The sequence below is a fragment of the Arachis duranensis genome, chromosome 10, assembly GCF_000817695.3.
Source record: "Arachis duranensis cultivar V14167 chromosome 10, aradu.V14167.gnm2.J7QH, whole genome shotgun sequence".
NCBI lineage: Eukaryota > Viridiplantae > Streptophyta > Magnoliopsida > Fabales > Fabaceae > Arachis > Arachis duranensis.
Window position 1 is genome coordinate 35,810,698 of NC_029781.3, and position 13,289 is coordinate 35,823,986.

At 33.3% G+C, this 13,289-nt stretch overlaps 1 long non-coding RNA gene across 7 annotated transcripts; it reads right to left on the reverse strand.

Moving 5' to 3' along the window:
- Positions 1-122: 122 nt before the first annotated feature.
- Positions 123-12,642, reverse strand: LOC110276551 (uncharacterized). Of its 7 annotated transcripts, XR_008003650.1 has the most exons (11): positions 12,522-12,642; positions 11,496-11,537; positions 10,845-10,943; positions 10,695-10,715; positions 10,458-10,553; positions 3,361-3,737; positions 2,956-3,012; positions 2,346-2,446; positions 1,863-1,938; positions 336-390; positions 123-254 (listed from the first exon to the last, which is right to left on the reverse strand). It is a non-coding gene; the product is annotated as an uncharacterized LOC110276551 (long non-coding RNA). The 7 variants fall into 7 exon arrangements; XR_008003648.1 differs by lacking the exon at positions 2,956-3,012; XR_008003651.1 differs by lacking the exons at positions 2,956-3,012; positions 3,361-3,737.
- Positions 12,643-13,289: the final 647 nt, after the last annotated feature.

Here is a 13,289-nt window from a genome sequence, read left to right on the forward strand (position 1 = left end):
TTAATTCACATTACATACCAACTATGCATATTAGCACCAACCATTTACACAATCCAAACTTAATCCTAGGGGCATCTATCCTAGGAATTCTCATCACACCACACGGTACTTAAATGAAACTTAAACTGTACCTCTTGTAGCCAAATCAATTGAGCCTCTTCTTTAGAAGTCTCTACCAATCTTAGTCCCAAGCCTCACCAAAGCTCCTCAAGCAACACCAATCTCCCAATTGTGCACCAAGATCATCAAATACACTAACATAACCAATATCACATACATATATCAACCTAGGGCTCATAAAAATGACAAATCACAAGGGTTTGAGCACTTCTTACCTCATCCCATATGAAGTAGGGATAGAACCCACTTGGAATCCATGTTGGAGTATCCCTAAACACCCAAAATCACAAGATTTCAACACTAACTACCCAAAAACGTGTAACAGTAGAGAATTTCGAAAACTGGGCAGAGATGAATGGAATAATCACCACAAAACTTAGATAAAATTGTAGAGGATGAGAAGAGCGACACGTGGCCGTAAACGGCTCGTCAATCGGAGCTCCATAGCTCAAGTTATGGTGGTTTGAAGATCAAAGAGAGTTAGGTTTTCTCTCTTCTCTTCTCTCTTCCCAATTTCAGCGCCCAACACCCCTTCTTTAGGGCAAAATGAGCTGAAATGCTCATAACTAATGTTTATATATGTTGGGTCTTGGACCTACTTAGGCCCGGTTCACTTATTTTTATCCGTTGGCCCAATTTTGGACCAAAACCTTTAAGATTAGCGCTCTAAATCGCACTTCAAATATTTCTACCTCCCCTAATTATAATTCCTCATTTCTTAATCTTATTTACTCATAATCAATTTTCTCAGCTGTAGTACCAGACAAATCTCAACCGGTACTTCCAGTCAAAATTTCACTGCGCGCTTTTACGCAGAAAACTATGTTTTTCGACTCGAAAAAATTCACTGAATCCAAATATCATATTTAAATCATCAAATTCCAATTGCCAAATCTTCCAACCATATTTGCTCCTACTTAACTTATTATTTAATTAATTTCGGTTAGACCGGGTATTACACACATCAGCTGATGAGTGCTCTTCCATTCTGGTATACTTTATGTGGAAGACTCTTGATAAATTATCAAGTGTCTCTTGGTCCATTAGCTCAGGAACATAGTAGTTAGGATCAAGGTGAACTTGGATGGGTTGGTTGTCCTTATCGCACAATGAAATAAAAAAATTCCAAAACCAACATACGTAAATTGAACAAATGTCGCTCTATCGATAAGATAGAAATTTCTGATCAGTTTAAATGAGTACTCAGTTATGAGCAACTGATCATCCTTTCTGATCACCTCCAGTGATAAACAGTTATCTAACTCGTCAATGACATACAATATTGGCGCTAATCCTTCCCCATGAGTTGAAACAAAATTTGGGGGAAGAGCTCTGTCACCCTATATTCAAATTTCTTTCTAAAGTTAACTCGTGTAAAAAAACATGCTAAAAAAGCTTCACATAATTTTACCTAATTATTTAGCAAATAGGGGTATTTTAAATCTACTATTATTACCAACTGAGCAACACAAGAGAACAATAATCACGTAAATGAACTAACATTATAATAAGAAGAAAGCTTTAGCATAAATAATTGAGAAGATTCTAGTTCAGTAAACAGCTCAAAGAATTTAAACAAAATATCCATAGAAAAGGGACAAAGGGGCAAAGCAATCACTCTCACACATGCAGAAAATAGTAGAAAATAACAAATTAAAGAACATCAAGTCAAATCAGGAATCTAATTAATTGAGATTGATACTACTGTCCAAAACTGCACATTGGCCATTATATTTGGTTACCTGCTGACTAAAATCACGAAATGTAAAAACCAGTTCTTTTCCGCTGGGCCAATATAGCTGGGTTACTAAAAACCTCCTATTAGCACATAATGGCACGATTAGAATTTAAGACTGAGACTTTTAACCAAGAAAACAACTAACTAAGTATACAAAAGAAAACAGTAACAAACTAAAAGCACATTAATGAAAAATACCCAAGAGACCACGTTAGAAAATTACTACACAACATATTTTATAAATTACAACAACTTCTGAAATCTGGCCCACGTATAAATGAGAAGCCAATAAAATTAAATTACAACATGAAGAATATTTGAGTAAGAATTTAAAAAAAAAACTATAGATGGCATAACATCGATACTTAATTGACATTAAAATTTTCAAAAGTTAATCTGAAATATATTGAATGAAAAAGTAAATGAGACTTCAATCGAATTGAAAATACAGCAAAGAAAACATCTTCTCTAATGCTCAGCACCATACCTGTTTAGATCTTCTCTATTGGCATCTATGGCCATTCAGACTTATCAAATAGAGATGCTTCGTATAAATATTCAAGAAGAAAGAAAAGATCTTGTCTCTTACTGTAAAAGAGAGCATTATAATAAAGTAAACCTTAATAGGAGATTTTAACAAATTCAACAAAAACAGTTGATAAAATTGAAAAAAGAAACATAAAGAACAAACATAGAGAAGGAACAGCAACCATTCATAAACAAAGGAAGAAATGGATGAACAAAAATATTGTTATTGATTCTAGTAAATTAAATTTCTACTAATCCTAATCATAATGTTGAGAACTTTCAGAAAGCTAGCCACTACTAATAATAATTTAATGAAACAATCATGACTTACGAATTTGTTAATTAGAATATGCATTACAAACGATAGGAAAAATAGAAAATATACAAAAATTAGATCAATATTAAAATATAAAATACCAGAATCAATATTAAAAAATTATAAATATGATAAAACTGATTTCAAATAAATCTTTTTTATATTTTAAAATAATCGATAAAATCATCTAAACAATGATTGTATTTTTTAACCCGAGGAAGAGTTTACAAAACCTAAAAGAATAAAGCCATACCCGAGAATATGAATTTGGGATTAATAGTTGGGGTACTTTCCAAAATAACTGATCCTTCTAGAGAACGCAAAAAAAAAATTCAATGTAAGATTAAAATCACGCTAACAGAAAGACTGAACAAAAACAACTTGATAAGAATCAGATCTTGCGCTCAAAGAAGTATGAGACATGTCATGTGTTGAAAATCAACTGTTTGTTTCTTTCCCTCTAAATTTGCAGATAAACTTTCACTGAATAATACATGCATGTCCAAAAAAAAAATAAAAGTTTAAAAGCAAAGAAAGCTAGCAAAACTGAAAAGAAAACGAAAAGGAAAAAATACAAAACAGAAAACCTAGTTACCAGTGAAACCATTAGGGCAAAAGCTGAAATTGATGCTTGATTTTCAATTTTTAAAGGATTTACCTTAATAGCACCTCGGTTGTTGCTTGGCTAAAGTTTAGTGTCTCGATTTGTCAAAACATGAAGATAATGATTTATCCGCCGAGTCACCGAGCAACACTGGGCTGTCGGACGGTTTGGAAGCACTGGGAGCCACTGCAAATGAGGACAGGTTGCTACCTTGTAGGAGGATATGAGCTTTTGAACATGGAAAAGTCCGGTGGTAGACTTTGCGGGTTGAGCGAGGTGAAAGGATACAGAGAAAGACGAAGGAGGTTCAGTAAGTATGTTGTTATCGCGTTTCTTTCCTTTTTTTTCGCTGGGGGAAAGGTGGAGAGAGTGGGTCATGACCTTTGGGTTTTTACTCTTTGCTACTGATTACACTGTTGATCTTCTTATACCTAAGAAAAAATTAAAAGAACACAAGAATAAAAGATAGTTAATTTAAAAAAAAGAGTATACTGGACTGTAAGACCCAGTTAATTAACGACTAATTAACTCATAAATGAGAATTTATTTTAGAAAGCCCAAAATGTGATTTTTATGGCTAAATGTGATAGAGGAGATTGAGACGAGAATTTTGGTACCAAGTTTATAGAATTCGGACCAAGATTGGACTGAACGGGCCAAACCGGGCCAACCGGACCCAAAGTGGGCCCTTGGCCCAACATAACTAAACGAAAACCCTAGTTTTCATCACTCTCTCTCCTCACAACACTCAAACTCACGCTGAAAATTAGAAGAGAGGGGGGAAGAATACTCTCTTAAGTTCTATCTCTCCCTTGATCTTCAAACCACCATAACTTTTGATCTAGAGCTTTGATTGCCGCACCGTTTGTGGCCACGCGTTCACCACGGAGAGCTCTACAAAACCCATACAATTAATCTTGAGGTAAGCCACGTTTTGATCTTCAAATTTCTAGCCTTGATTTCGAGTTTCATGAGCAAAAATATTGAGATTTTGGGCTCTTTGATGTTATAGAACCCAACTCTCTTAAAGGAGAAGGTTAATCTTGTCTCCTTGGACCTTGGGTGTGGTAAGATTCTCAACCCTAGTGTAATTTGTGGTTCTATGATGTTTGGGTTTTGAGATGTTGCGTATGGGTGTGATGATTGTGGCTTAGGTTGTGTATACGTGAATATTGGAGCTTGATTGGTGATATTGAAAAGCTTGAAAAGAGTTTGGTGGTGAAAAATCTGTTCTTGGAGGTGTTGAGGCCTTAAGAGCTTGAGGAAAAGTGGTTTGGAAGTCCTCCGGTTGAGCTTGGTAAATCGGCTAAGGTGTGGTCTCGGTTTCTCGTATCTAATATGTAATGTGGTAGGAAATACTTAGGCTAGAGGCCCTAAGATAGGAATTGAATTGTTGGTGTCGTTGAATGGTTGATATATATGATGTGGTCATATATGTGATGATGATTATTGATGCCTTGATGGTATGATGTATGAGAAATATGCATGTTGTGATATATGCTTGATGATTCGTTATGGTTGAATTGTGGGTTAAACCATGTTGATGGTGAGTATGATATTGATTGTATAAAATGATGATTTATTGGAATTGGTGTTGTTGAAAATTGGCATGAGGAAGAGTATATGATATGTCAATGTGTTTGGGTTTGAGCCACTTGGGTGAAGTAGGTTTAAATGATGGGATAGTGATTTTGTAAATTGTGGTAAAGTGTCAATGTGTGAGTTGAGGAGGCTTGATGTTGAATTTGATATATCTTGATTGATTTAAAAAAAAAAGGGATGAAATTGGCATGTTTTGATAGATTTTGAAAAGAGTTGGAAATGGCTTGTTTTGAAAATGGCACTTGGTGGTTTTGTATGAAAATATGGCTTTTGGGCATACTTTGACAGGACATAACTTGGACTACGAATCTCCGTTTTGTACCACTTCTATTTAGAAATGAAATTGGATTCGGGATGTCCATGCCGTTCGAAAAACGGGTGAAAAATAATTTAAAATGAGAAAGTTATGTCCGTTGGAAGATTGGGGTTTGAATCTGTGAATTCTGCAGCTTTTAACTTAGAAAATTTTTTAGCAGAATGACCCCTCGCGCGTAGGCGCACTTGGCGCGTACGCGCTGTTCTTCCAGAAAGCGCCATCCACGCGTACGCGTGATGTGCGCGGGCGCGCCGATGTGCTGCACCCAATGCCCAGCCATTTTCCAGAGGGTTGTGCCTGAACTGTGCCAGTTTTGTGCCTGGGCCACGAGAGCATCCACGCGTACGCGTGGCTGACGCGTGTGCGTTGCTTGGGTATTTTTCAATCCACGCGTTAGCGTGCATGACGCATACGCGTCGATGAGTTTTGTGGCCATCCACGCGTGCGCGTGGAGTGCGCGTACGCGTGGCGCTGTTTTCATCCCAAAGTTGATTTTTGAGTTTTAAAAGCCAAATCTCATACTTCTAAGCCTCCGATCTCACCACTTATGTCTTAAATCATTATGATATGACTAGCTATTAGAAAAGGAGCTAGGGGATGTGGTAACTTACGAGTGAAGCAAGGGAAAAAAGAATGATCAATGAGGATCAAAGATGATTATGTGAGAGGCGAAGGATGGCGGTGGAAGTGCTTGTTATGCCATGGGCCGAAAGGCCGTAATTGTTGATGAATTAGCTGGTTATGGATTTAACGGTGAGCCGGATGGCTAGATTATTGCCGTGTTACGGCAGAGCCATGATTATGGCTAAGTATAAATGCATATATGCTGTTGAATGAATTGTGAATGTTGCACTTCCACTGTTGGAGATGAGAGTTTCCCTGGAAGGAAGCAGTGGCTAGCCACCATGTGTTCCAAGTTGAGACTCGAAGCTCTTTTGACCCTATGTCGTAAGGGTGGTTGGGCACTGTGAAAGCCCCGGATGAGCTCGCCCCCATAAATATTCACCAGTGAAGGTGATGGATATAGATCATGATTATGATCAAGTTTATGATGAGTATAACTCGAGTTGGGGATGCGCGACAGAGGGACAGTCCAATGGTTAGCTACCAAGACTTGTCAGGTTGGCGCTATAACCGACAGATGATATCATCAGCCACTAGGGACAGGCATTCATCATATGCATACTATATGAATTGTTTGAGATTGCCTATTTGACTGCATATTACTTGCTAATTGTCTAAATGCCTTATTTGTTCCTATTTGTATATTTCTTGTTTGATATAACTGTGTTTGCTACATTATACTCCTGCTAGTGGTTGGGAGGTCTGAAGGAATTGGAAAGGGAAGTATTAGTTAGACTGAAGAATCTTTAGTCAGATGCCCTTTTATGGTTTAGCTTGTTTATAAGCTTTTGAATTATCTGGAGGAAGTTCTAGGATTGCTTTCGGCTTTCCTCTATTATTATGTATTATATATGCGGAAGCTGTTACCATGCTGGAGACCTCTGGTTCTCACCCATGCGGATTTTGTGGTTTTCAGATGCAGGACGTGAGGTTTCCCGCTGAGGCATGCTGGAGACTTCTAGATTTGCGAAGATCTTTTGTTCTCGGGACTATGATTTGGTTTATATGTTTTGCTTAGATACTTTTATCTCCACTAAATAATACAAACTGTGATGACTCCTCTTATAGGAGATTTTGGAGAATAGGTTCTCAATTTTGTGTCCCTTTGGGTTTTCCTTGGAGTTTCCTATTTTATTTACTTGTATATATACATATGTTGCTATACTCGGACCGGTTATCTTCGCAACCGGCTTTTGAGTTTTGATATTCCCGTTTTTGATACTCCTTTGTATATATATATAATCTCGCGTTGGTTTATCCTTGTTCGTTACGTTATCGATCGGAGGTTGCGCTTTCAAGTTGTGATTTTTGTTTACCCCTTTTTTTACCAAGGCTCCTAGTTATAATCAATCATTCATACTACTATACGTACTAAATTTTTATTTTAGAGGTCGTAATACCTTGCCATCTTTGAATTATGACTTAAGCATAAGACTCTGTATGGTATGGTGTTACATGGATGATTATGAATAATTAATTACTAATGATCATAAAAACTTTTAATATTCGAATTTTTAAGAAGCACTTATTTTTTTTAGTATTTATCACAATTAAAAAGAAGGGTTAAATCTTGAAAAAAATCTATCATGAATTATTTTTTATTTATTTCTGAGTTTTTTATATTAATAAATTTGATGTATCCTAAACTTTAAGTAATGTTCACATTTTTTTCAATTATTTTTTCTAATGTTAATGCGCATAAAAATGATGAAAAATCACAAAATATTAAAAAAACGATAAAAAACTATATTATTAATAAAAAATTTACGTGACACAAAAATCATTAAGATACAAATTATGAAAATTAGACAAAAAAATAATTACGGATATATATATTTTTTTAAAAGATATTTGCTACTTCTAAAATATGATAGATGTTAAAACAAACGGATGATTATTCTTAACAAATTTGGTACTAAAAGTGTTTTTAATAGGACTTAATTAATGATAATGATCGTAAATTCAAGTAATAAGAAACTGACCTTTTCTATTCTCAACTTCTAATCTCTTTTTTAATTAGATATTTTTTTTATATAATGTTGTAGTAGAATAACAATAAGACATTTTTATAAAATTTTAATCAAATCAAAAAATTACAACCAACTAATATTCAACATAATTATGGTTTGAAAAATTAATATTTACTTTTTAATGATTCAAATGAAATTTATAGACCAGAATGAAAAATATTTTACTTAAAAATCATGACTAAAATTACCAACAATCAGTTCTTTCTTCACTGTTGAACAGATATTCTTGTGTTCATGTAAAACTTTTCTAAAAAAATTAAACGTGCCTCAACATTGAACCAATAGCAAACTGCTATGTAAGAATATACGATACATGTAAAAAAATTGATCATTGTTACTAATTTTGGTATTAAAATTCTTTTTAATAAGACTTAATTGATAATCTTGAGTTCAAGTAATAAAAAATTGACCTTGTCTATTCTCAAGTTGTCTCTTTTTTAATTAGATATTGTTTTGATATAATCTTGAATAAAATAAGATTAACAGATTTTTATAAAATTTTAATTACCTCAAAGATAATTAGAACCAACTAATATTCATCATAATTATACCTTGAAAAAAGCAACACTTACTTCTTAATGATTCAAATGAAATCTATAGACCACATAGAAAAGTATTTTAGCTAAAAATTATTATCCAAAATCACCAACAATCAAATCTTTCTTTACTTATGAACAGACCTTATCAAAGCAAAGTTAACATCCTAGGAATCTTTCTCAAGAAATGTCTATCTCAGTACCATGTTACCAACTTGTAATCAGAGTATCAAAGCAAAGATAAAATCCTAGGAATCTTTTTCCACCACATAAGTAAAACCAGAATGAAATTCAATACCTATAAAAAATGAATTTTATATAATGCAATCTGCAAATAATGGAAAATGAAAACAATAAGGACCACACTTCCAAATATATGATGCTGCAAACCGAACGAAGGCCCACAAATGGCAAAATCACAGTAATAGGTAATGGATCCAGCAAGAGCATAATTTTCGAGAAACCAATTCACAAATAAATCAGAAAGTTTTCTCTAGAAAATTAATTTAAACCCATCAATTATGAATATTGACTGAGATAAAAATCAAATAAAAAACACACACTTTTATCAATCATGCAAAAGAGGTCAGCTAAAACTTCAAAACATTTGAAAAACAAAATAAATCCTGCACCCAAGAAAAGGACAAATTTGAGACCAACCCACAACAATTGAAATCAAGTAACCACTTTTTTTCTCATCGATAATTTTCTTTCAACCTAAACCTAGATTAGAAAATCACTAAGGATATTCATTAAAGCCTTACTTTAAAACTTTACCAGCTTCTTGAAAACATATGAAGATAAGTGGATTTTTGTCCTACCATTACAAAGATAAGATAACTTTTATTACTAAAGGAAACACGAGAGAGAAAGAAAGAGAGAGAGAGAGAGAGAGAGAGAGAGAGAGAGAATATTATCATCAGCACTGTGAGCAACACTGCTGCCTCCATCAGAACATAAGACACGATTAGACAAAGAATCAGCTAAAAATCATGATTCTTAGTGCATCAAAAAACAAATTGACCTGTGATGTCTAATATCACAGAGGGGAAACACCTTCCTACATAATTAGAACAAGAAGTTAGAAAACATACTAACATATGTTTAATTAATGTTAATGATGAATTCCTACAAACTAATAAGCATACAATCGGATCTTTCTTTACTTTTGAAACTTTAATAGCGATGAAAAGTGGATTTCATATAATGCAATCTGCAAATAATGGGAAAAAAATAAGAACCACACTGCAAAATATATCATGCTTCAAACCAAATGAAGCCTCACAAATTGCAAAATCACACTAATAGGAAATAGATCAAGCAAGAGCATAATATTCGAGAACCCAATTTGAAAATAAATCAGAATGTTATATCTAGCAAAATTTATTTAAACACATCAATTATGAAGATTGGCCCAAATGAAAATAAAATAAAAAAGAGAAGCTTTGATCACTCATACAAAAGAGTTCAATTGAAACTTCCATAGATTTGAAAAACAAAATAAAAGCAAAGCCCAAAAAAAAAGACAAATTTGAGAGGAACCTACACCAATTCAAAACCAACTAATCACTTTTTTTTCTGATGGATAATTTTCTTTCAAGGTGAACCTAGATTAGAAAATCATTAAGGAGGTTGATTAAAGTCTTACTTTATCACTTTACTAACTTCCTGAAATTAAAATCAATATTTTTTTTAGATTGCCTCTCAACAGGACCTTTAATTGGGTTTTGAGGGAATTTTATGAAGAAACACTACCATTGTTCCATTAAAACAACAAAACAGAACAGAAATTTAAATGAGCTAAGGTTTCTACCAGGTAAAGCTAATAAAGAAAATGCAAACATAAACATAACAATATCTCCTATAACAGTGGAAGCGGACCCTGCATGTTAAAAAATAGCAAGAACAAATAAACAAACATCAGCAAGTACAAAAAAATTAGACAAAAAACTCATCCGAGCCAACAACAAATAGTCATAACAAAAAATCATCCAGTAACAAATAACCAGATGAAAAAAGAAATAAGATCCGTAAGTAATTTACCTGAGACTCCATTTATCTAGTTGCAGACACAGAGTGCAGAAAAGGGCATCACCGTGGTGGCACTGGAGGCTCTTTCTCAACCACGTTCTCATCTTGCTGCTATCACAACACAACATTCAAAACCAAAACCAAAACAAGAAAAACAAAAGAACGATATTCCATAATTTTCCAAAACTAAACAACAAAGCTGAAAAAAGATACAATTTGCTCTGAAAGCAAGGTAATCTGGGCAAACACCTTATCTGTGTCGGGATCTGCCTGAAACAAGCAAACATAACATGACATTCCTCATAAGCTTCAAAAAGAACATGAATTCTTTTTTATTTATTTTTCTTTCCAATGACCAAAAAATTAGCATAGCATATAACATGGATCAAGGAACACTACCTTGAGCTTCACATTGATGACCCGACAAAGGATCTTGGAAGGAAGAAGGTACACAGGCATGTCTTGCTCAGCCACTAGATTTGTTGTTGCCGCCTCCACCTAATAATATCATATGCCACGAAAGTCAGACATACACCCCTCATAAGTTAACAAAACCCCAAAAAACACAAACTTTAAAAAATCCCAAAATCCAAACAAAATTTATTTTATTTCTTACAAAAAAAAGAAATCGAAGCCATCTAGCTCAAATTGAAGAAAAATGAAGTGAAACCATTGCAAATTTTGACCAAATCTGAGCTCAAGCTCCACTAGGAAATTTTGTAACATTTGTTTGGGATTTTTTCAAAACCATAGCAAAGCATAGATGGAAGTAAATCCCAACAGTCGAGAAGATTCACAAACAGAAAAATACCAACTCTTTGCAAAAATCACGAAATAAGACACAGACCAAGTAAACCTAAATATCTAACAGCTTTAAATTCAATGAAGAATATATGGCAGAACATAAATATGTCTGAAAAAAATAATATATTTTTATCAAAATAGTTTTTATTAAAACAATATAAAAATGAAATTAAATAATATAACACCTAATTAAAAAGATTTAGTGTTGGGGGTTTAAATTGTTTCAACATTCCTTATCATTCTAACCTGCTACAACATAGCTATTTAGAGAACTCTCTAGGTTGGGTCCTGTCATTCAAAAAGAAATTATTAGCCAAGAACAAATTCCAATATGAATAAAAATAGAAATGGGAATGCAAAACTTGAATAGCATAGGCTGAGTCTATAAAGTCACATTGCTCGAGAAACTCTGCTAATCACATGTTTCACATCACCACTCAAGAAGTAGATTAGGTACAAACCCCATACTTGACAATGATTCATACAAGCAAATCCATCATCCATAAAAGAAAACATAAGTAGAAATTTCATCTTTATAATTATTAAAATATCCAAAAAATTATAAAATGCACAAACCACTTGAACAAACAATTCAACAGCTAGCAAAAGGAGAAACCACAATCAAATTAACATCAAATTCCAAAGAATGAAACAAAGAAGATGAAGCCTAATCAGAAACCATAATCAAATTCGCAACAAATTCCAAAGAATGAAGTGAAGAACATGAACCAGAAAACCACTAAAAACAGGTAGACAATTTGCAAAATAGCAGATTCACAAACCCTAGACATTGAAATCTGAAATAACGTATAAAACAAACAGAGAATAGGAAACCGCAACGAAACCCAAGGATCTAACATTATGCACGATTTCACTTAACTCTTATAAAATATCCTACTTCTAACCGAAATGAGATGAAACAGGACAGACAAAAGAACCCCCCAATTACTACCTCCTTCCCCGAACTTACCCCTCAACTAACCTCATCCCGAAAACCTAAAATCACTCGTAAATCTCAAATTTACCCCCAAAATGCAGAAGATCGAAAACGCGACACAGTTCCACCTAAAAATCAGTATCCGAATTCACCACACCATACACAAACGATTGCACAAGCTGCCAAAATCGAACCCAACGCAGAACGCGAGAAAATCAACCATAGATTTCCAAAGAAAATAAAAAACCAGACATGAAAGAAGGGGGATAATAAAAGATTCCTAGAGACAGAAAGGCTAGGCTTTTGATAAAGAGAGAGAAAGAGCATGAACTCACAGTGACATTGAGGTAGCTCGATTGAAACTCGGGACTGATCCCTCGGCCGAAGAGTGTCGAGGAGCCAAAGCCTTAGGGTTTCAAAAAGGGAAATATGTTAAACAAAAAGAAAAAAAGGGAATATGCATCTAATATTACTTTATGCATCTATATATATAGCAAAAAATATATATATAACAAAATGCATACATATTAAAAAAATAATGGGTGAAATATATGGTAAACAAAATAGAGATAGAATAAAAAAATAAAAAACTAAAAAAAAAGAAGAAGAAGAAAAAAGAGAAAAAAGATTTATAAAAAAATAAAAAAAAGAATGAGAAACAGTAAATTGTAAACTTAATAATATACATCCCATGAATTTTTTTTTAATAAATTAAAAAATCATTTAACTTTTTTAAGTTGGTCAAATTTAAAAAGTGTGAAAAGATTATATATGAGCATGTAATCCATTAATGTGAGTATGAAAAGATTATATGTGGCCGAAAAAGTTTGCATAATGGAATAGAAAGAAATTGTTCACATATACACTTTTCACATTTTTTAAATTTGACCAGATTAAAAAAGTTAAAAATAATTTTTTAATTTATGAAAAAAATTAATGAGATGTATATTACTAAATTTACAATTTAATGTTTGAAATGCTTTTTTTTAATTTTTTTATAAATATTTTTTCTCTTTTTCCTTCTTATTCTTTCTTTTAATTTTTTATTTTTTTATTCTGTCTCTATTTTGTTTAACATATATTTGACTCATTATTTTTTTAAT